Genomic DNA, 21,586 nt, shown 5'->3' on the forward strand with positions numbered 1-21,586 from the left:
AATGTCCCAGCAGTCACCTCTCCGGTCATCATCCAGAATCCTCCAGTGCCGTCCTGTATAATGTCCGAGCAGTCACCTCTGCGCTCATCACCCAGAATCCTCCAGTGCTGTCCTGTATAATGTCCCAGCAGTCACCTCTCCGCTCATCACCCAGAATCCTCCAGTGCTGTCCTGCATAATGTCCCAGCAGTCACCTCTCCGCTCATCACCCAGAATCCTCCAGTGCCGTCCTGTATAATGTCCCAGCAGTCACCTCTCCGCTCATCACCCAGAATCCTCCAGTGCTGTCCTGTATAATGTCCCAGCAGTCACCTCTACGGTCATCACCCAGAATCCTCCAGTGCTGTCCTGTATAATGTCCCAGCAGTCACCTCTCCGCTCATCACCCAGAATCCTCCAGTACTGTCCTGTATAATGTCCCAGCAGTCACCTCTCCAGTCATCACTCAGAATCCTCCAGTACTGTCCTGTATAATGTCCCAGCAGTCACCTCTCCAGTCATCACCCAGAATCCTCCAGTGCGGTCCTGTATAATGTCCCAGCAGTCACCTCTCCGCTCAGCAGCTCAATCATCTTGTTGCTGAGCTCTAGGATCCTCTTCTTCTTCTTCCTCTCATGTATCGGGGGGTGCGGGGGAGGCTCTGTGATGGGGCCCGGGCTCCGCCCTCCTGACTCCTGGAGATGGATGATGGGAGTCACACCCTCCCCTGGTGTCTTCCTCACTATTGTGTAATCCTGTGTATGGAGAGAGACACTTAGGGAGAAGAATTCCTTCCCGACTCCAGATCTGACAATCAGTAGAAATCCCGGGATCAATAACCGTCTCCAGTAATCTGGGGCCATAACCTGGAATATTATTACACTCAGGACAGACATCCAGGCCCCTCTACAGCTCTTATAGGGAATCCCCATGACAACTCCTCCTGGCAGAGAGCTGCACACAATCACTGCTCTTACAGTAAAGAATCCTTCTCTTCCTCTTCTGGATTTCCTCTTCCCGATGTCGGACTTGTTACATAACACAATAAAGCTGATAGAAATGTAGAGGAGTTACCTCTCCGCTCAGCAGGGAGATGATCTCCAGGGTGAAGTGTAATAATCTTCTGGTGGTCTCGTCCTCGTCCATCCTCGGGGTCATTCAGGAGAAGGAGGGATGAACACTGGATCAGCTGGAGGGATCTCGTCCTGCCGGCGTCTTCATGATAAAGGAGAAGATGGAGATCACAGGGGACGATATAACGACAATCACTGAATTCTGCCCCAAATATCCGACATTTATCAGGAAGAATCTGGAGGAAAAGCCACAAACTCCACCGCGGCCTCCTCCACCGATCTGACCGCTCATTATGAGCCTCGTAGGAGGACGGTCCCAGTGGTAACTACACTGCCGGGGGTGGGATGGTCATTGTGGTGACTACACCGCCAGCGGGGGATGGTCACCGTGGTAACCACATCTATAATGAACGACGATCAACGTGGTAACTACATCTCTAATGGACGACGGTCACCGTGGTAACTACACCACCAGAGGGGGACGGTCACCGTGGTAACTACACCGCCAGCGGGGGACGGTCACCGTGGTAACTACACCGCCAGCGGGGGACGGTCACCGTGGTAACTCCACCTCCAGCGGGGGACGGTCACCGTGGCAACTACACCTCCAGCGAAGGACGGTCACCGTGGTAACTCCACCTCCAGCGGGGGACGGTCACCATGGGAACTCCACCTCCAGCGGGGGACGGTCACCATGGGAACTCCACCTCCAGCGAAGGACGGTCACCGTGGGAACTACACCTCCAGCGGGGGACGGTCAATGTGGCAACTACACCTCCAGCGAAGGACGTTCACCGTGGTAACTACACCGCCAGCGGAGGTCGGTCACCATGGGAACTCCACCTCCAGCGGGGGACGGTCACCATGGTAACTCCACCTACAGCGGGGGACGGTCAACGTGGTAACTCCACCTCCAGCGGGGGCGGTCACCGTGGTAACTCCACCTCCAGCGGGGGACGGTCACCGTGGTATGGTAACTACACCTCCAGCGGGGAACGGTCATCGTGGTAACTACACCTCCAGCGGGGGACGGTCACCGTGGTATGGTAACTACACCTCCAGCGGGGGACGGTCATCGTGGTAACTACACCTCCAGCGGGGGACGGTCACCGTGGTAACTACACCTCCAGCGGGGGGCGGTCACCGTGGTAACTACACCTCCAGCAGAGGACGGTCACCGCGGTAACTCCACCGCCAGCGGAGGTCGGTCACCGTGGTAACTACACCTCCAGCGGAAGACGGTCACCGTGGTAACTACAACTCCAGCGGAGGACGGTCACAGTGGTAACTACACCTCCAGCGGAGGACGGTCACCGTGGTAACTACACCTCCAGCGAAGGACGGTCACCGTGGTAACTCCAACTCCAGCGGGGGACGATCACCGTGGCAACTACACCTCCAGCGAAGGACGGTCACCGTGGTAACTACACCGCCCGCGGAGGTCGGTCACCATGGGAACTCCACCTCCAGCGGGGGACAGTCACCATGGTAACTCCACCTCCAGCGGGGGACGGTCACCGTGGTAACTACACCTCCAGCGGGGGGCGGTCACCGTGGTAACTCCACCTCCAGCGGGGGACGGTCACCGTGGTAACTACACCTTTAGCGGGGGACGGTCACCGTAGTAACTACACTGCCGGGGAGGGGATGGTCACTGTGGTAACTATACCGCCAGCGGGGGATGGTCACCGTGGTAAATATATCTCTAGTAGACGACGGTCCCCGTGGTAACTACACTGCCGGGGGTGGGATGGTCATCGTGGTAACTACACCGCCAGCGGGGGATGGTCACCGTGGTAACCACATCTATAATGAACGACGGTCACCGTGGTAACTACATCTCTAATGGACGACGGTCACCGTGGTAACTACACCGCAAGCGGGGGGCGGTCACCGTGGTAACTACACCGCCAGCGGGGGACGGTGACCGTGGTAACTACACCGCCAGCGAGGGACGGTCACCGTGGTAACTACACCGCCAGCGGGGGACGGTCACCGTGGCAACTAAACCTCCAGCGAAGGACGGTCACCGTGGTAACTCCACCTCCAGCGGGGGACGGTCACCGTGGGAACGCCACCTCCAGCGGGGGACGGTCACCGTGGGAACTCCACCTCCAGCGGGGGACGGTCACCGTGGGAACTCCACCTCCAGCGGGGGACGGTCACCGTGGGAACTCCACCTCCAGCGAAGGACGGTCACCGTGGGAACTCCACCTCCAGCGAAGGACGGTCACCGTGGTAACTCCACCTCCAGCGAAGGATGGTCACCGTGGTAACTACACCTCCAGCGGGGGACGGTCACCATGGCAACTACACCTCCAGCGAAGGACGGTCACTGTGGTAACTACACCGCCAGTGGAGGTCGGTCACCATGGGAACTCCACCTCCAGCAGGGGACGGTCACCATGGTAACTACACCTAAAGCGGGGGACGGTCACCGTGGTAATTACACCTCCAGCGGGGGGCGGTCACTGTGGTAACTCCACCTCCAGCAGAGGACGGTCACCGCGGTAACTCCACCTCCAGCAGAGGACGGTCACCGTGGTAACTACACCTCCAGCAGAGGACGGTCACAGTGGTAACTCCACCTCCAGCAGAGGACGGTCACCGTGGTAACTACACCTCCAGCAGAGGACGGTCACAGTGGTAACTCCACCTCCAGCGGAGGACGGTCACCGTGGTAACTACACCTCCAGCGAAGGACGGTCACCGTGGTAACTACACCTCCAGCGGGGGACGGTCACCGTGGCAACTACACCTCCAGCGAAGGACGGTCACCGTGGTAACTACACCGCCAGCGGAGGTCGGTCACCATGGGAACTCCACCTCCAGCGGGGGACCGTCACCATGGTAACTCCACCTCCAGCGGGGAACGGTCACCGTGGTAACTACACCTCCAGCGAAGGACGGTCACCGTGGTAACTACACCGCCAGTGGAGGATGGTCACCGTGGTAACTACACCTCCAGGGAAGGACGGTCACCGTGGTAACTACACCTCCAGCGGGGGACGGTCACCGTGGCAACTACACCTCCAGCGAAGGACGGTCACCGTGGTAACTACACCACCAGCGGAGGTCGGTCACCATGGGAACTCCAGCTCCAGCGGGGGACGTTCACCATGGTAACTCCACCTCCAGCGGGGGACGGTCACCGTGGTAACTACACCTCCAGCGAGGGATGGTGATCGTGGTAACTCCACCTCCAGCGGGGGCGGTCACCGTGGTAACTCCACCTCCAGCGGGGGACGGTCACCGTGGTAACTTCACCTCCAGCGGGGGTCGGTCACCGTGGTAACTCCACCTCCAGCGGAGGACGGTCACCGTGGTAACTCCACCTCCAGCGAGGGATGGTCATAATGGTAACTCCACCTCCAGCGGGGGCGGTCACCGTGGTAACTCCACCTCCAGTGGAGGACGGTCACCGTGGTAACTACACCTCCAGCGGGGGGCGGTCACCATGGTAACTCCACCTCCAGCGGGGTCGGTCACTGTGGTAACTCCACCTCCAGCGGGGGCGGTCACCGTGGTAACTCCACCTCCAGTGGAGGACGGTCACCGTGGTAACTACACCTCCAGCGGGGGACGGTCACCGTGGTAACTCCACCTCCAGCGGGGGACGATCACCGTGGCAACTCCACCTCCAGCGGGGGACGATCACCGTGGCAACTCCACCTCCAGCGGGGGACGATCACCGTGGCAACTACACCTCCAGCGAAGGACGGTCACCGTGGTAACTACACCGCCCGCGGAGGTCGGTCACCATGGGAACTCCACCTCCAGCGGGGGACAGTCACCATGGTAACTCCACCTCCAGCGGGGGACGGTCACCGTGGTAACTACACCTCCAGCGGGGGGCGGTCACCGTGGTAACTCCACCTCCAGCGGGGGACGGTCACCGTGGTAACTACACCTTTAGCGGGGAACGGTCACCGTAGTAACTACACTGCCGGGGAGGGGATGGTCACTGTGGTAACTATACCGCCAGCGGGGGATGGTCACCGTGGTAAGTATATCTCTAGTAGACGACGGTCCCCGTGGTAACTACACTGCCAGCGGGGGATGGTCACCGTGGTAACCACATCTATAATGAACGACGGTCACCGTGGTAACTACATCTCTAATGGACGACGGTCACCGTGGTAACTACACCGCAAGCGGGGGGCGGTCACCGTGGTAACTACACCGCCAGCGGGGGACGGTGACCGTGGTAACTACACCGCCAGCGAGGGACGGTCACCGTGGTAACTACACCGCCAGCGGGGGACGGTCACCGTGGCAACTACACCTCCAGCGAAGGACGGTCACCGTGGTAACTCCACCTCCAGCGGGGGACGGTCACCGTGGGAACTCCACCTCCAGCGGGGGACGGTCACTGTGGGAACTCCACCTCCAGCGAAGGACGGTCACCGTGGTAACTACACCTCCAGCGAAGGGTGGTAACTACACCTCCAGCGGGGGACGGTCACCATGGCAACTACACCTCCAGCGAAGGACGGTCACTGTGGTAACTACACCGCCAGTGGAGGATGGTCACCGTGGTAACTACACCTCCAGGGAAGGACGGTCACCGTGGTAACTACACCTCCAGCGGGGGACGGTCACCATGGCAACTACACCTCCAGCGAAGGACGGTCACTGTGGTAACTACACCTCCAGCGGGGGACGGTCACCATGGTAACTACACCTAAAGCGGGGGACGGTCACCGTGGTAATTACACCTCCAGCGGGGGGCGGTCACCGTGGTAACTACACCTCCAGCGGGGGGCGGTCACTGTGGTAACTCCACCTCCAGCAGAGGACGGTCACCGCGGTAACTCCACCTCCAGCAGAGGACGGTCACCGTGGTAACTACACCTCCAGCGGAGGACGGTCACAGTGGTAACTCCACCTCCAGCGGAGGACGGTCACCGTGGTAACTACACCTCCAGCGAAGGACGGTCACCGTGGTAACTATACCTCCAGCGGGGGACGGTCACCGTGGCAACTACACCTCCAGCGAAGGACGGTCACCGTGGTAACTACACCGCCAGCGGAGGTCGGTCACCATGGGAACTCCACCTCCAGCGGGGGACCGTCACCATGGTAACTCCACCTCCAGCGGGGGACGGTCACCGTGGTAACTACACCTCCAGCGAAGGACGGTCACCGTGGTAACTACACCGCCAGTGGAGGATGGTCACTGTGGTAACTACACCTCCAGGGAAGGACGGTCACCGTGGTAACTACACCTCCAGCGGGGGACAGTCACCGTGGCAACTACACCTCCAGCGAAGGACGGTCACCGTGGTAACTACACCACCAGCGGAGGTCGGTCACCATGGGAACTCCAGCTCCAGCGGGGGACGTTCACCATGGTAACTCCACCTCCAGCGGGGGACGGTCACCGTGGTAACTTCACCTCCAGCGGGGGTCGGTCACCGTGGTAACTCCACCTCCAGCGGAGGACGGTCAGCGTGGTAACTCCACCTTCAGCGAGGGATGGTCATAATGGTAACTCCACCTCCAGCGGGGGCGGTCACCGTGGTAACTCCACCTCCAGCGAGGGATGGTCATAATGGTAACTACACCGCCAGCGGAGGTCGGTCACCATGGGAACTCCACCTCCAGCGGGGGACCGTCACCATGGTAACTCCACCTCCAGCGGGGGACGGTCACCGTGGTAACTACACCTGCAGCGAAGGACGGTCACCGTGGTAACTACACCTCCAGGGAAGGACGGTCACCGTGGTAACTACACCTCCAGCGGGGGTCGGTCACCGTGGTAACTCCACCTCCAGCGGAGGACGGTCACCGTGGTAACTACACCTCCAGCGAGGGATGGTGATCGTGGTAACTCCACCTCCAGCGGGGGCGGTCACCGTGGTAACTCCACCTCCAGCGGGGGACGGTCACCGTGGTAACTTCACCTCCAGCGGGGGTCGGTCACCGTGGTAACTCCACCTCCAGCGGAGGACGGTCACCGTGGTAACTCCACCTCCAGCGAGGGATGGTCATAATGGTAACTCCACCTCCAGCGGGGGCGGTCACCGTGGTAACTCCACCTCCAGTGGAGGACGGTCACCGTGGTAACTACACCTCCAGCGGGGGGCGGTCACCATGGTAACTCCACCTCCAGCGGGGTCGGTCACTGTGGTAACTCCACCTCCAGCGGGGGCGGTCACCGTGGTAACTCCACCTCCAGTGGAGGACGGTCACCGTGGTAACTACACCTCCAGCGGTGGGCGGTCACCGTGGTAACTCCACCTCCAGCGGGGTCGGTCACCGTGGTAACTCCACCTCCAGCGGGGGACGGTCACCGTGGTAACTCCACCTCCAGCGGGGACGGTCACCGTGGTAACTACACCTCCAGCGGGGGACGGTCACCGTGGTAACTCCACCTCCAGCAGAGGACGGTCACCGTGGTAACTCCACCTCCAGCGGGGGACGGTCACCGTGGTAACTCCACCTCCAGCGGGGGGGGCAGTCACTGTGGTAACTACACCTCCAGCGGGGACGGTCACCGTGGTAACTACACCTCCAGCGGGGGACGGTCACCGTGGTAACTCCACCTCCAGCGGGGGACGGTCACCGTGGTAACTCCACCTCCAGCGGGGGGCGGTCACCGTGGTAACTCCACCTCCAGCGGGGGACGATCACCGTGGCAACTACACCTCCAGCGAAGGACGGTCACCGTGGTAACTACACCTCCAGCGGTGGGCGGTCACCGTGGTAACTCCACCTCCAGCGGGGTCGGTCACCGTGGTAACTCCACCTCCAGCGGGGGACGGTCACCGTGGTAACTCCACCTCCAGCGGGGGCGGTCACCGTGGTAACTCCACCTCCAGCGGGGGACGGTCACCGTGGTAACTCCACCTCCAGCGGGGGACGGTCACCGTGGTAACTCCACCTCCAGCGGGGGACGGTCACCGTGGTAACTCCACCTCCAGCGGGGGACGGTCACCGTGGTAACTCCACCTCCAGCGGGGGCGGTCACCGTGGGAACTCCACCTCCAGCGGGGGCGGTCACCGTGGTAACTCCACCTCCAGCAGGGGACGGTCACCGTGGTAACTCCACCTCCAGCGGGGGACGGTCACCGTGGTAACTCCACCTCCAGCAGGGGACGGTCACCGTGGTAACTCCACCTCCAGCGGAGGACGGTCACCGTGGTAACTCCACCTCCAGCGGGGGCGGTGAGGTGAGGAGGAGCCGCTGCACATCCCCCATACAACACTGAGGAGCCGCAGTCACATGGAGCAGGAGCCTCCACAGGAACAGCTCTGATCTCACCCCACACTCTCCTCTCACAGATTCACCACAAACCCTCCCTGTAATCTCACCGGAATGGCGGGAAGCGGAAACCTGCTGCTGGCTGATACCAGAGAGCAAGAGCTGCGCACAGCCAGGACGGAGCTGCTGCACTGAGAGCGGGAGGACCTGTGGTGACGTCACCGCCATGTGATCAGGGGGCGGGGCTCAGGAGAGAAGTGGTGAAGGACCTGTGGTGACGTCACCGCCATGTGATCAGGGGGCGGAGCTCAGGAGAGAGGTGGTGAAGGACCTGTGGTGACGTCACCGCCATGTGATCAGGGGGCGGAGCTCAGGAGGGTAGTGGTGAAGGACCTGTGGGGACGTCACTGTCATGTGATCAGGGGGCGGAGCTCAGGAGAGAAGTGGTGAAGGTCCTGTGGTCACGTCACCGCCATGTGATCAGGGGTCGGAGCTCAGGAGGTGTGAAGGACCTGTGGTGACGTCACCGCCATGTGATCAGGGGGCGGAGCTCAGGAGAGAGGTGGTGAAGGACCTGTGGTGACGTCATCGCCATGTGATCAGGGGGCGGGGGCTCAGGAGAGAAGTGAAGGACCTGTGGTGACGTCACGGCCATGTGCTCAGGTGGCGGAGCTCAGGAGAGGTAGTGAAGGATCTGTGGTGACGTCACCGCCATGTGATCAGGGGGCGGAGCTCAGGAGGGAGGTGGTGAAGGACCTGTGGTGACGTCACCGCCATGTGATCAGGGGGCGGGGCTTCGGGTGGTGATTGGCTCCGCAGTGTTTCCTCACAGACTGTAATGATTCTATAAACTATAAAGTTATTATAATGGTGAAGGAGCTGTGATGAGGCTGCGGTCATGTGACAGTGATGACGTCACCGCAGCTCCTCCCCCTCAGGGGCCATTGCCCCGCCCAGATCTGCAGGTGATCCCGGCGCAGTCGCTCCTCCGGCTCCTCCTCCCTCTGACGTCACATAGTGGCCGCTTTCTCCAGTGATGAGGATTTCTCTGCTCCCGGAGGTTCTGTAAGTCCAGTAGTCTCATCAGGTCCACATCTATAGTAAGTTCACCTGTTTCCCCAGTCAGGGCTCGCTCTCACTTCAATCTGATAAAACCCCAGACTGCGTCTGTACCCAGTAATCCTCGGATTCTCTGCTCAGCGGCGTTTTGTTTTCCAGCTCCGATCGGATCGCACGCACCCATATAATCTACCATCGCAGAGGCAGGAACCCCCCGTTCCAGTGGGGTAAGGAGCAAGCTGAGTCCTTTAAGGTGATGAAGGGGATCCTGACTGGTGAAGAGATCCTGACTGGTGAAGAGATCCTGACTGGGGAAGAGATCCTGACTGGTGAAGAGATCCTGACTGGTGAAGAGATCCTGACTGGGGAAGAGATCCTGACCGGGGAAGAGATCCTGACTGGGGAAGAGATCCTGACTGGTGAAGAGATCCTGACTGGTGAAGAGATCCTGACTGGTGAAGAGATCCTGGCCTACCCTGACTACAGCCAACCGTTCCTGCTGTACACTGATGCCAGCAACGAGGGATTAGGAGCTGTGTTGAGTCAGAAGCAGAATGGCCGGGAGAAGGTGATCGTCTATGCAAGCAGGAAGCTCCACCCGACAGAGAGGAACCCAGAGAACTATAGCTCCTTCAGGTTGGAGTTCCTAGCCTTGGTCTGGGCCATCACTGAACTATTCAAGCACTACCTGGCCTCCAGTAAGTCAGTACACTGACAACAACCCCCTGACACATCTAGAGACAGCCAAGTTGGGAGCCATGGAGCAACGTTGGATGGCCCGGCTGTCAAACTATCAGTTCACCATCAAGTACCGGGCAGGCCACAAGAACGCCAACGCCGATGCCCTATCCAGAATGCCTCACCAGTCGGACACTGAAGAAGAAGTGGATGACCTGGAGGAGATTGAGCTACCTGCTTTCCACAGAAATGGGATGGTCCACGAGCAGCGCACCTCCAGGAGGTATGGTGGTAAGACACTAAACCCTTTACCTCATCACAATTGGAAGGAGACCCAGGACAGCGACCCGGTTGTCAGCCGTATCAAAGAACTGATAACCCAGGAAGGTTCCTCCCTGGAGAAGGACACTTCTACACAAGCCAAGCAACTGTGGAATGAGAGAAGCCGGCTGTTCATCTATAGAGAGAAGCTGTGCCGAAGGTATGTTAACCCTAGGACCAATGAGATAGTATGGCAGATCGTAGTGCCCAGGACAGACATCCAGATGGTATTGGAGGCCTACCACGATCAAGCAGGGCACTTTGGCTGGAAGAAGCTGGAAACCCTCCTGAAGAGTCGGTTTTATTGGGTTGGAATGCGGAGTTCCATAGAGAGGTGGTGCCGGGATTGTGGACCCTGTAGCCTCAGAAGAAAAGACTACAGCAGGCAGAAAGCACCCCTGCAGTCCATCAAGACAACCCAGCCCCTGGAGATCGTCGCTCTGGACCATGTCAAGCTGTCACCTAGCAGGTCAGGCTACTCGTATGCCCTGACCATGGTAGATCACTACTCCCGGTTCCTGGCGGTTGCCCCGTCAAGGATCTGACGGCAGAAACTGCAGCAAGGACATTTCAAGAATACTTCTGCAGGCCCCATGGATACCCGGAAAAGGTGCTGACGGATCAAGGCCCTGCCTTTGAAGCCGAGCTGTTCAAAGAGTTTTGCCATCTGTATGGGTGTAAGAAGATCCGGACTACACCGTACCACTCCCAAACCAATGGGTTATGTGAAAAGATGAATAACATAGTCATCGACCTGTTGAAGACCTTACCTCTAGAAGAAAGAAACCAGTGGCCAGACAAAACTACCTGACCTGGTAGATCTGTACAATCACATACCTATGAGTTCCACCAATTGTACTCCAGCGTTCCTCATGAGAGCAAGACCCAGAAAGTTGCCCATGGACCTGGAGCTTGGAGTGGTCGAGCCAGAAGCAGATATGTCCACTGAAGACTGGGATACGACCCGACAGGAGCAGTACAAGAGAGTACAGGCCTGTGTCGAAGACAGTCTAAGTAGAGTGAGAGATAAGCAGGAAGCACCGTACAACAATAGTGCACCAGCCGAACCCTTGACACCTGGAGAAGTTGTGCTGAAACGCAAGAGAAGAAGCCACAAGCTTGACGACCAGTGGGAAAGGGAACCTTACACTGTGTTGAACTCCAGATTTGACAATAGGCAAACCTGTCTAATTAGCAAAGATGGAGGAAGAACAACTGCAACGGTATCAAGAGACCATCTGAAGTTGTGTCCAAGTCCGCTGAAGCCCCAGGAGGAAGTGCCTCTCACCGTATCGGAGGAGCCTAAAGAAGAAGTACTCCATACTGACTTAGGAGATTTCCCCGGCAGATTGGCCTCAACTGGATGGAGCGGTAATAATACCTGTGCTACACTTCTACCAACAGCCATAAGACTCTCCACTGCAAGTAAGACCTGTAAGTGCCCCAGAAGAGCCTGCTCAGGAAGGATCACCGGCAGAAGCAGAGCCAGTAGGCCCAGTAAACAGTGTACTTGCCAGTCCCATAGAGAGGTTAAGACTGTCTTGTAGTCCACCAACACATAGAGCGGAAAATAGTACAAGCATCCACACTACACGCATCCCCGTACTACGTAGGTCATCGCGTAGCACAAAAGGCCAAACCCCTGTCAGGTATAAGGAGTAAATAGAAAAACACCTGCAGTATAAATAGTTACCCGTAAGGGTATATATATATATATATATAAAGGACTCGGTGGCTGAGGACTGTGAGCAGCCCAAAAACTGTACATGTACATAGTTGCACTCCCTGGAGTGCCCCTTAGGTGACCACTGAACAAAAACCCGTTTGGCGTGGCAGAAGACGTAGTCTGACCCTGGATCACTTATGCCCTGTAGCCACGCCCAGGGCCTACGTTGAGGGTTTTCAGGCGGTTCCCTCATGCTGCTCACCTTCACCAGTGAGATGGACACCAGTTAGTGGATCTCACTGAGACTTTAAGAAGAGTGTGTTGTATATAAGAAAATGTATTAATGTTATTATTGTATTATAATGTTACCTGTAATGTTCAAGAAAAGTGCCTCCCATAAAGGGAAGAAATGTTATTGTTTAACCTGTTTTTGCAAAAATGCTTCAGTCCAGGAGTACTGAGTTTTATTAGGGGGGGATGTGGCGCCCTGCTGCGCATTGGTGCCACAGAACCCAGAAGGGTGCATGGAAGGACTTCTCCACAAGAGGCCCTCACACATTCACACACCTCCACTTTACCACCTTAGACAAGCAGAGGGAGCCCGTTAGGGACATATATATAGAGAGGATGGAGCCAGGCAGCTCAGTTAGTTCAGAGTTGTTTAGAGATCAGTCAGACTGAGAGCGTGCTGACTCTCAGAGAGCAGTGAAGAGGCAGCAAGCTGGCTGCTGTGCTTAGGCGAGCCAAGGTCTACAGCACGTGTGAAGGCCTAGTGAGGCCGAAGGTAAGAGGAGAAGGAAGAAGTAGTGAGGGGGCAGAGGAGCATACCAGGCTCACCCCGAGATATATACCGTACACCTGGTCCGCGCCTACAGGGACTCTTAATACCCAGCAGGAACCACCGGAAACCCTGGAGGACTACAGGTCCCAGGTTCACCAAATGCTGATTGCAGTACCAGGGCTAGAGTCACGGAGGCCCCAGCGTCCAGGGAGAGTGATCTCCAAAGAGAATGCCCTACCACCAGGTCAGCAAGTGCAAGAAGAGACAGTAACCAAGCTAGGTCTAGTTCCAGGCTGGCCAGAAGCTTAGAGAGTGAAGCCACGGATCAGGAGGCCCTATACCCGCTCACTGGAGAGAGTCCAAAAGTGCGCCTTTCGTCCGGAGTACCCTGGATCGTGCCTGCAATATCACCAGTAAAGGTACTGAAGCTTATCCCCGTGTTAGTGTCCGTCTTTGCTCCGGGACCGTCCTGCCGTCTCTCCCCTGCACCACCATCCATTACACCCCACGCTGCCCTGGAGCTAGCTCTACCTGTGGAGAGCCACACCATCCCTTTTGCTCTATCACCAGCTTCAGAAGACTGCTCCGCAGCGGCGGCTCCCCTTAGCCGCATTTCACAGGTGACATCACGGACTTTCCAAATCCCCTATAAATCTGTTCCCCTTTTTACTGACCGCCCAGGGTCACGGACCGGGCCAGCTACCGTGATATCCCCCAAGCAACCAGAGGCCCGACTGCCGAGTTCCCCAGGGCCCGGGGGCGCATCACATGCGACAGGATCAGAGCATGGAGCACTGATATTCAGCTCCCACTCACAGCAGAGCAGCAGCCGAGTGTCATTAGCATATCGCATCGGGTGCTCTCGCATCGCATACCGTACGCTAGTGGGACCCTGGCCTAAGAGATATTTTTGTGTCTTGCATAGCAGAGTTGTACAGATACCTGTCTTTACGTAGGCTCAGGTTCTCCCGGGTGCGACTCACCCTCAGCATCCTCCCGCGCCATCTCCTCCTCTCCATGTTGTGTAGAGTTTTCGGCGCCATTTTGTGATGAGGGTCTGGCGAATTTTTAATTTTTTTTTTTCTCCTTTTTTTTAATATTAAAATTTTTTCTTTAAATTTTCTATTGCTCATAATTTGGTCATCCATTCAAATATTAAAGTATTCACCCAATGACAAATGAAAGCAATTCTAAATCCATAACCCTTCTATGACCTGATCACTGTTAAATGGTACGATGATTATTATCTTACTTGTTTTAACTTCTGCTTTCTCACATCTCGCCTGCCCTTTAGCACATTCTGTGCACTCTCTCCATATCCACCCCTCCCTTCACGCCTCTCTCATGTATAACTCTGAGGCTCTACTGATATTTCTCACCCACTCCAAACCATCCACTACCTCCATACAGCACTCAAAATGTTCATACAAATCATTGCACCACCTGCTCTTTCTCTTTTTTCTCCTTCTCCTAGTCGCTTGCGACATCTCCCCCAACCCTGGGCCTCCCTCCACTAGCATACCCCACTCTCCTCCAGCTGCATATAGAAACCCTGCTAATCTTATTAACATTCAGTTCATGCCCTCTCCTATTGCTTTCCACTATGCTCTCTGGAACGCACGGTCTGTGTGTAACAAACTATCTTACATTCACGATTTTTTCCTCTCTAATTCCCTTAACTTTTTGGCTATTACAGCATTCAGACACCACTGCAGCTGCTGCTCTCTCGTTTAGTGGGCTCAAATTTTTGCATACCGCCAGACCTGAGAACAGACAAGGTGGAGATGTTGGTTTTCTCCTTTCACCACAATGTGCTTTCCAGGTCATCCCCCCAGTTCCCTCACTTATGTTTCCTTCCTTTGAAGTCCACACCATCAGACTCTTCAAACCCTTCTCCCTGTGAGTGGCGGTTGTGTATCGCCCTCCAGGCTCCTCCCACCAGTTCCTGGATCACTTTGCCAACTGGCTTCTTCACTTTCTATCCTGTGACATCCCCACGCTCATCACAGGAGACTTTAACATCCCCATCGATGATCCCCTCTTCCAATCTGCCTCTCATCTACTTTCTCTAACCTCCTCATTCAGCCTCTCACAGGTTACTAATTCTCCTACAAATGAAGACGGGAATACTCTGGACCTGGTCTTCTCCCGTCTCTGCTCGCTGCATGACTTTACTAACTCCCCTCTCCTGCTCTCAGACCACAACCTTCTTTCCTTCTCTGTCAAGAACTGTCTCCTCACCCGGGACACCCCCAATTACCTCACTTCTAGGAATACACGTACCATTAATACCCAGCAGCTTATGGACAATCTCCACACATCTTTATCCCTCATCTCCTCCCTCTCTTGTCCAGACTTGGCATTGTCACACTACATTAATACACTGAAGAGCGCCCTAGATGAAGCAGCACCGTCTACACGCAGAAAGACCCGACACAGACAACGGCAGCCCTGGCACACAAAGCAAATATGTTTTCTTCAGCGTTGCTCAAGGTGTGCTGAGCATCAGTGGAGAAAATCTGTTTTAGCAGAGGACTTCATCCACTATGAATTCATGCTCAAAACCTATAACTCTGCCCTTCATCTGGCCAAACAATCCTACTTCACCACCCTCATCACTTCACTGTCCAACAATCCAAAATGACTTTTTGAAACCTTAAACTCCCTCCTGAAACCTAATGCACAGGCCCCCACCACCAACCTTAGCGGTGAGGATTTGGCCACTTATTTCCTAGAAAAAATCAACCACATCCATCAGGACATCTCAGCCCAATCTCCTCAGTGCCTGGATACCCTTCCCTGCCGCACTTCAAGCTCACTAGCCATCTTTGAGCCTGTTACAGAAGAAGAAGTTACCCAGCTCCTCACTTCTTCTCGACCTATAACCTGCAACAGTGACCCCATTCCTTCACATCTCCTGCAGTCTCTTTCACCGGTGGTCACCACTCACCTGACTAATATTTAACCTCTCTCTTTCTTCAGGTATCTTTCCTTCCTCATTTAAACATGCCATCATAACCCTTTTACTTAAAAAGCCATCCCTGGACCAGAACAGACCTGTCTCTAACCTTCCTTTCATCTCTAAACTCCTGGAACACCTGGTCCACTCCCGTCGAATCCGCTATCTCTCAGATAATTCTCTTCTTGACCCTCTACAATCTGGTTTCCGCTCCTTACACTCCACTGAAACTGCCCTCACTAAAGTCTCTAATGATCTTCTAACAGCTAAATCCAAAAGTCACTACTCCCTGCTGATTCTCCTGGATCTCTCTGACGCATTTGACACTGTGGATCACCAGCTCCTCCTCACTATGCTCCGCTCTTTCGGGTTCAAGGAAACCGTTCTCTCCTGGTTCTCCTACCTCTCTGACCGCTCCTTCATTGTATCTTTTGCCGGCTCCTCTTCCTCTCCATTTCCCCTTACTATCGCGGTCCCGCAGGGCTCAGTCCTAGGCCCCCTCCTCTTCTCTCTATACACTGCCCCTATTGGACAATCAGCAGATTTGGGTTTCAGTATCATGTCTATGCTGACGACACCCAACTATACACCTCTTCACCTGACATCACCCCTAACCTAATAGAAAATACCAAGGATTGTCTGTCCACTGTCTCTAACATCATGTCCTCCCTCTATCTTAAACTGAATCTCTCCAAAACTGAACTTCTTGTGTTTCTCCCCTCTACTAACCCAACTCTACCTAACATCGAAATTACCTTGGAGGGTTCAACCATAACTCCCAGCAGCACGGCCGCTGCCTTGGGGTCATATTTGACACTAACCTTTCCTTTACTGCCTATATCCGATCACTCACCCTTTCTTGTCACCTGCATCTTAAAAACTTCTCCAGAATCCGACCTTTTCTCACCTTTGAAACTGCGAAAGCTCTTACTGTCGCTCTTATGCACTCTCGTCTGGACTACTGCAACTCTCTTCTGATCGGTCTCCTTCTTACCAAACTTTCTCCTCTTCAATCCGTCCTGAATGCTGCAGCCAGGGTCGTATTTCTGTCCAGCCTCTTCACCGATGCCTCCATCTTGTGCCAGTCTTTACACTGGTTGCCGGTCTGCCTCAGGATCCATTATAAACTCATCGCACTCACCCACAAAGCTCTCCACAGTTCTGCGCCGCCTTATATCTCCTCTCTCTTCTCTATTGCCCTACACGTGCCCTCCGTTCCACAAATGACCTAAGACTAACATCCCTCATAATCCGAACCTCGCACCTCCTTCTCCAAAACTTCTCTCGTGCGGCACCAGTTCTCTGGAATGCTTTACCCCAGACAATCCGACTGATGCCTAGCCCCCATGTCTTCAAGCGCGCTTTGAAAACCCATCTCTTTAAACAAGCCGACCACCTCAACTACTCAGTAAATTAACTTTCCCCTGTCCCCTCATTCTAAACATTATTCAGAATCTGCTCCCTACTATTCATCTGTCTCCACACCCTCCATGCACACGATAACTGCACTCGATACTTGATTATTGCACTTATACATACGGGCTGATGACCGGATCATACAGCTTTATATGAAAATCCCTATTTATTATACTTGTCAGACCTGAAATAACAAGCACTTTGCACCTACTGTGTCCCCCCATTCCCTTGCAGAATGTAAGCGTGCGAGAGGCCGGACCCTCGCTCCTAATGTAACTGTTTAAACTGTCTTACCTTGTATTGAATTTATCGTCTGTACATGTCCCCGCTTAATTGTAAAGTGCTGCGGAATATGTTGGCACTATATAAATAAAACAATATGGGGTTTTTTTTGCATTTCCTATATACGCCTATATATATTTGTGGCAATGTGCATTGGTGTAAAATGAAGTATTTTATTTGATAGTCAATATATTTTTTTATGGACGTTTTTTAATTTTTGTGTATATACACTGCTCAAAAAAATAAAGGGAACACTGAAATAACCCATCCAAGATCTGAATGAATGAAATATTCTCGTTGAATACTTTGTTCTGTTCAAAGTTGAATGTGCTGACAACAAAATCACACAAAAATCATCAATGGAAATCACATTTACTAACCAATGGAGGTCTGGATTTGGAGTCACCTCCAAAATTAAAGTGGAAAACACACGACAGGCTGATCCAACTTTGATGTAATGTCCTTAAAACAAGTCAAAATGAGGTTCAGTATTGTGAGTGGCCTCCACATGCCTGTATGACCTCCCTACAACACCTGGGCATGCTCCTGATGAGGCTGAGTATTGTATGTGGCCTCCACGTGCCTGTATGACCTCCCTACAATGCCTGGGCATGCTCCTGATGAGGCTCAGTATTGTGTGTGGCCTCCACATGCCTGTATGACCTCCCTACAACACCTGGGCATGCTCCTGATGAGGTTGGGGATGGTCTCCTGTGGGATCTCCTCCCAGACCTGGACTAAAGCATCCGCCAACTCGTGGACAGTCTGTGGTGCAACGTGACGTTGGTGGATGGAGCGAGACATGATGTCCCAGATGTGCTCAATCGGATTCAGGTCTGGGGAACGGGCGGGCCAGTCCATAGCTTTAATGCTTTCATCTTGCAGGAACTGCTGCCACACTCCAGCCACATGAGGTCTTGCATTGTCCTGCATTAGGAGGAACCCAGGGCCAACCACACCAGCATATGGTCTCTCAAGGGGTTTGAGGATCTCATCTCGGTACCTAATGGCAGTCAGGCTACCTCTGGCGAGCACATGGAGGGCTGTGTGGCCCTCCAAAGGAATGCCACCCCACACCATTACTGACCCAATGCTAAACTGGTCATGCTGAAGGATGTTGCAGGCAGCAGATCGCTCCACAGCGTCTCCAGACTCTGTCACGTCTGTCACATGTGCTCAGTGTGAACCTGCTTTCATCTGTGAAGAGCACAGGGCGCCAGTGTCGACTTTGCCAATCCTGGTGTTCTGTGGCAAATGCCAAGCGTCCTGCACGGTGTTGGGCTGTGAGCACAACCCCCATCTGTGGATGTCGGGCCCTCATACCACCCTCATGGGAGTCGGATTCTAACCGTTTGTGCAGACACATGCACATTTGTGGCCTGCTGGAGGTCATTTTGCAGGCCACCGGCAGTGCTCCTCCTGTTCCTCCTTGCACAAAGGCGGAGGTAGCGGTCTTGCTGCTGGGTTGCTGCCCTCCTACGGCCCACTCCACGTCTCCTGGTGTACTGGCATGTCTCCTGGTCGCGCCTCCACCCTCTGGACACTACGCTGACAGACACAGCAAACCTTCTTGCCACAGCTCGCATTGATGTGCCATCCTGGATGAGCTGCACTACCTGAGCAACTTCTGTGGGTTGTAGAGTCCATCTCATGCTACCATGAGTGTGAAAGCACAACCAACATTCAAAAGTGACCTGAACAGCCAGAAAGCATTGGTACTGAGATGTGGTCTGTGGTCCCCACCTGCAGAACCACTCCTTTATTGAGGGTATCTTGATAATTGCCAATAATCTCCATCTATTGTCTATTCCATTTGCACAGCAGCATGTGAAATTGATTGTCAATCAGTGTTGCTTCCTAAGTGGACAGTTTGATTTCACAGAAGTTTGATTCACTTGGAGTTATATTCTGTTGTGTAAGTGTTCCCTTTATTTTTTTGAGCAGTGTATATTTTATATAATGAGACTAATATGATTATATGAATGTTTGTAGTTTTCTTCATTTTTTATTTCATTGTGATGTCATTTATTTGTTTTTGCTGGTTATCAAAAATAGGGAGGACTCCACATCTCTTTTTTCATTTATTAGCTAAACACAAGTACAGTAAACTCCACACACAGGGCAGTAATTATATATCTCACGGATATCTATCATCTATCTCGATCTTTGCACATCTAACACCTAAATATCTGTCATTTCTATTCTGCGCTCTCTTCCGGCACGTGTCACACAGACGTGTGTGCGGATGTCACACTTTATGTCATCTGTGTGCAGGACGTACTGACGTCCGAGCTGCCGGCAAAAAACGGACATGTCCGGTCCGTGTGAACATGTGCGCAGCCTATAGATTATAATGGTGTACGTGTGTGTCTCCGGTACGTGTGAAGGGGGCCTAAAGGGTATGAGCACTTCTAGTAAGAGTTACCAGTAGGGGGCGTGACCACTTAAAGTGCCTAGGGCAGCATGAATGCCAGATACGGCCCTGAGCACAGCCCTAATAAAGTCATTAGAGCTGCAGATAAAGGGGGCTCGATCACAGCTCTGGATAGTGGGTTGTATGAGCCGGAGGTTATGTACATGGATGACGATACTAATATATGCCGCACTCTAGATGGAGATCCTACTAATTCATACAATACCCCCTTACATTGTCTTTTGGAGGAGGGTTTGGTATCGGCTGTACTTAATGCCAAACAGAACGATTAAAGAAAATCACCCACAATGTCCAATATTTCATACATTACCGAAAACGCACAAAGAAGGAAACATCCATCAGTCTAGAGTTACATTCAATACTGGCTGCAGAGAAGATTCCTATAATATAGTGAATATTACCAGAAAACATTTACCTATGTTATACACTGACAAGGATCCAGCAACAAGAAAGACAACTGACACGTGGAGGACAAACACCAAAGGTTTCATTGAATGTGGGAGAAATAAATGTGGTTTGTGCAAGTCTGTGCACAAAGCAAAAATGTCTGCATCTACTAACCATAATAAACCCTATAATATCCAACATCTCATTAGTTGTAGCTCCACACGTCATTGACACCATACAATGTGAAGCTTGTCTGCTGCAATATGTGGGGGCCATGGTCAGACCCTTATGTCACCGCATTGGGGGACACGTTAGGGACGTTCTTGGCCCCACAACACGTAATACATCTGCAGCATCACAACATCTCATACAACACAATAGGGATTAATCACTTTACAGTTGTGGGTATTGAATATGTCACCAGACCAGCTAAGGGGGGAGATTGGTATAAAAAGTACACCCCAGAGAAGCCTTGTGGATTCTGGAATTGGACTCCAGATTCCCCAGTGATATGAAGCTTCGTTCAGACCTTGTATCCATTTACTGAATTGTGTTTTTTCCTCTTTTATAGTAATTATACATAATATACACATTATAGATGCAGACACTTCATTCTTGTATTGCACGGATGCTTTTTGTTGTGGACATATGATCATCCATAGGGGTAATGTAGACATACTTGCACATGTCCATTTGGGGCTGGGGGTCTCCGCTGTGCATTACACACTATGATGTGTATAAGAAGCCGGTTACTGGTTATTTATTATGACATTAATAAGGACCGAACACAATTGCCGGTTCAAAACGCGTAGATTTTTTGCTACTATTCCAGGATGTCCTGTTTTTTAATGTTTCTATGATTTTAATTTGGATGTTTCAATAAAAAAAAATATTCACACTGGAAAACAAGTGCCGGATTATCAGTAACTTTCTTTGTCCCGTCCATTCCTTCCCAACTGTGATTTTTCATCCAAGCATTGAGAGATGAGCTGAAAGCAGACAATTTTTTCTATAGAGGAATGGCAGACATGGGTGTTGTCCACATAGAAAGCCTCTCCTAAATCCCATGCACAAAAAAGCCGCCCTACAATCTGGGACTTTATACTCTGGAGTGATGAGACCAAGATAAATGTTTTTTTTTGGAACTGATGGCTTCAAAACTGTATGACATTGAAGAGGTGAGGAATACAATGAGAATGCATGGTGTCTACAGTGAGACCTGGTGGTGGCCGTGTCCTTATGTGGGGCTGCATGAGGAGCTACATTTCATTGATGGTATCGTGAATTCACAGATGTTCTGCTCTATAGTGACAGAAAAGATGCTGCCATCACTCTGTTCCCTTG

The 21,586-nt window shown here is 53.4% G+C and overlaps 1 protein-coding gene across 1 annotated transcript in view; it reads right to left on the reverse strand.

Moving 5' to 3' along the window:
- LOC141201503 (uncharacterized) overlaps positions 1 to 21,586 on the reverse strand; it is a 77,077-nt gene that overhangs the window by 43,801 nt on the left and 11,690 nt on the right. The gene's annotated exons all lie outside the window — the stretch shown is intronic.

Source organism: Phyllobates terribilis, unplaced genomic scaffold, assembly GCF_046119375.1.
Source record: "Phyllobates terribilis strain yellow unplaced genomic scaffold, ASM4611937v1 Scaffold_117__1_contigs__length_5270597, whole genome shotgun sequence".
Taxonomy (NCBI): domain Eukaryota; kingdom Metazoa; phylum Chordata; class Amphibia; order Anura; family Dendrobatidae; genus Phyllobates; species Phyllobates terribilis.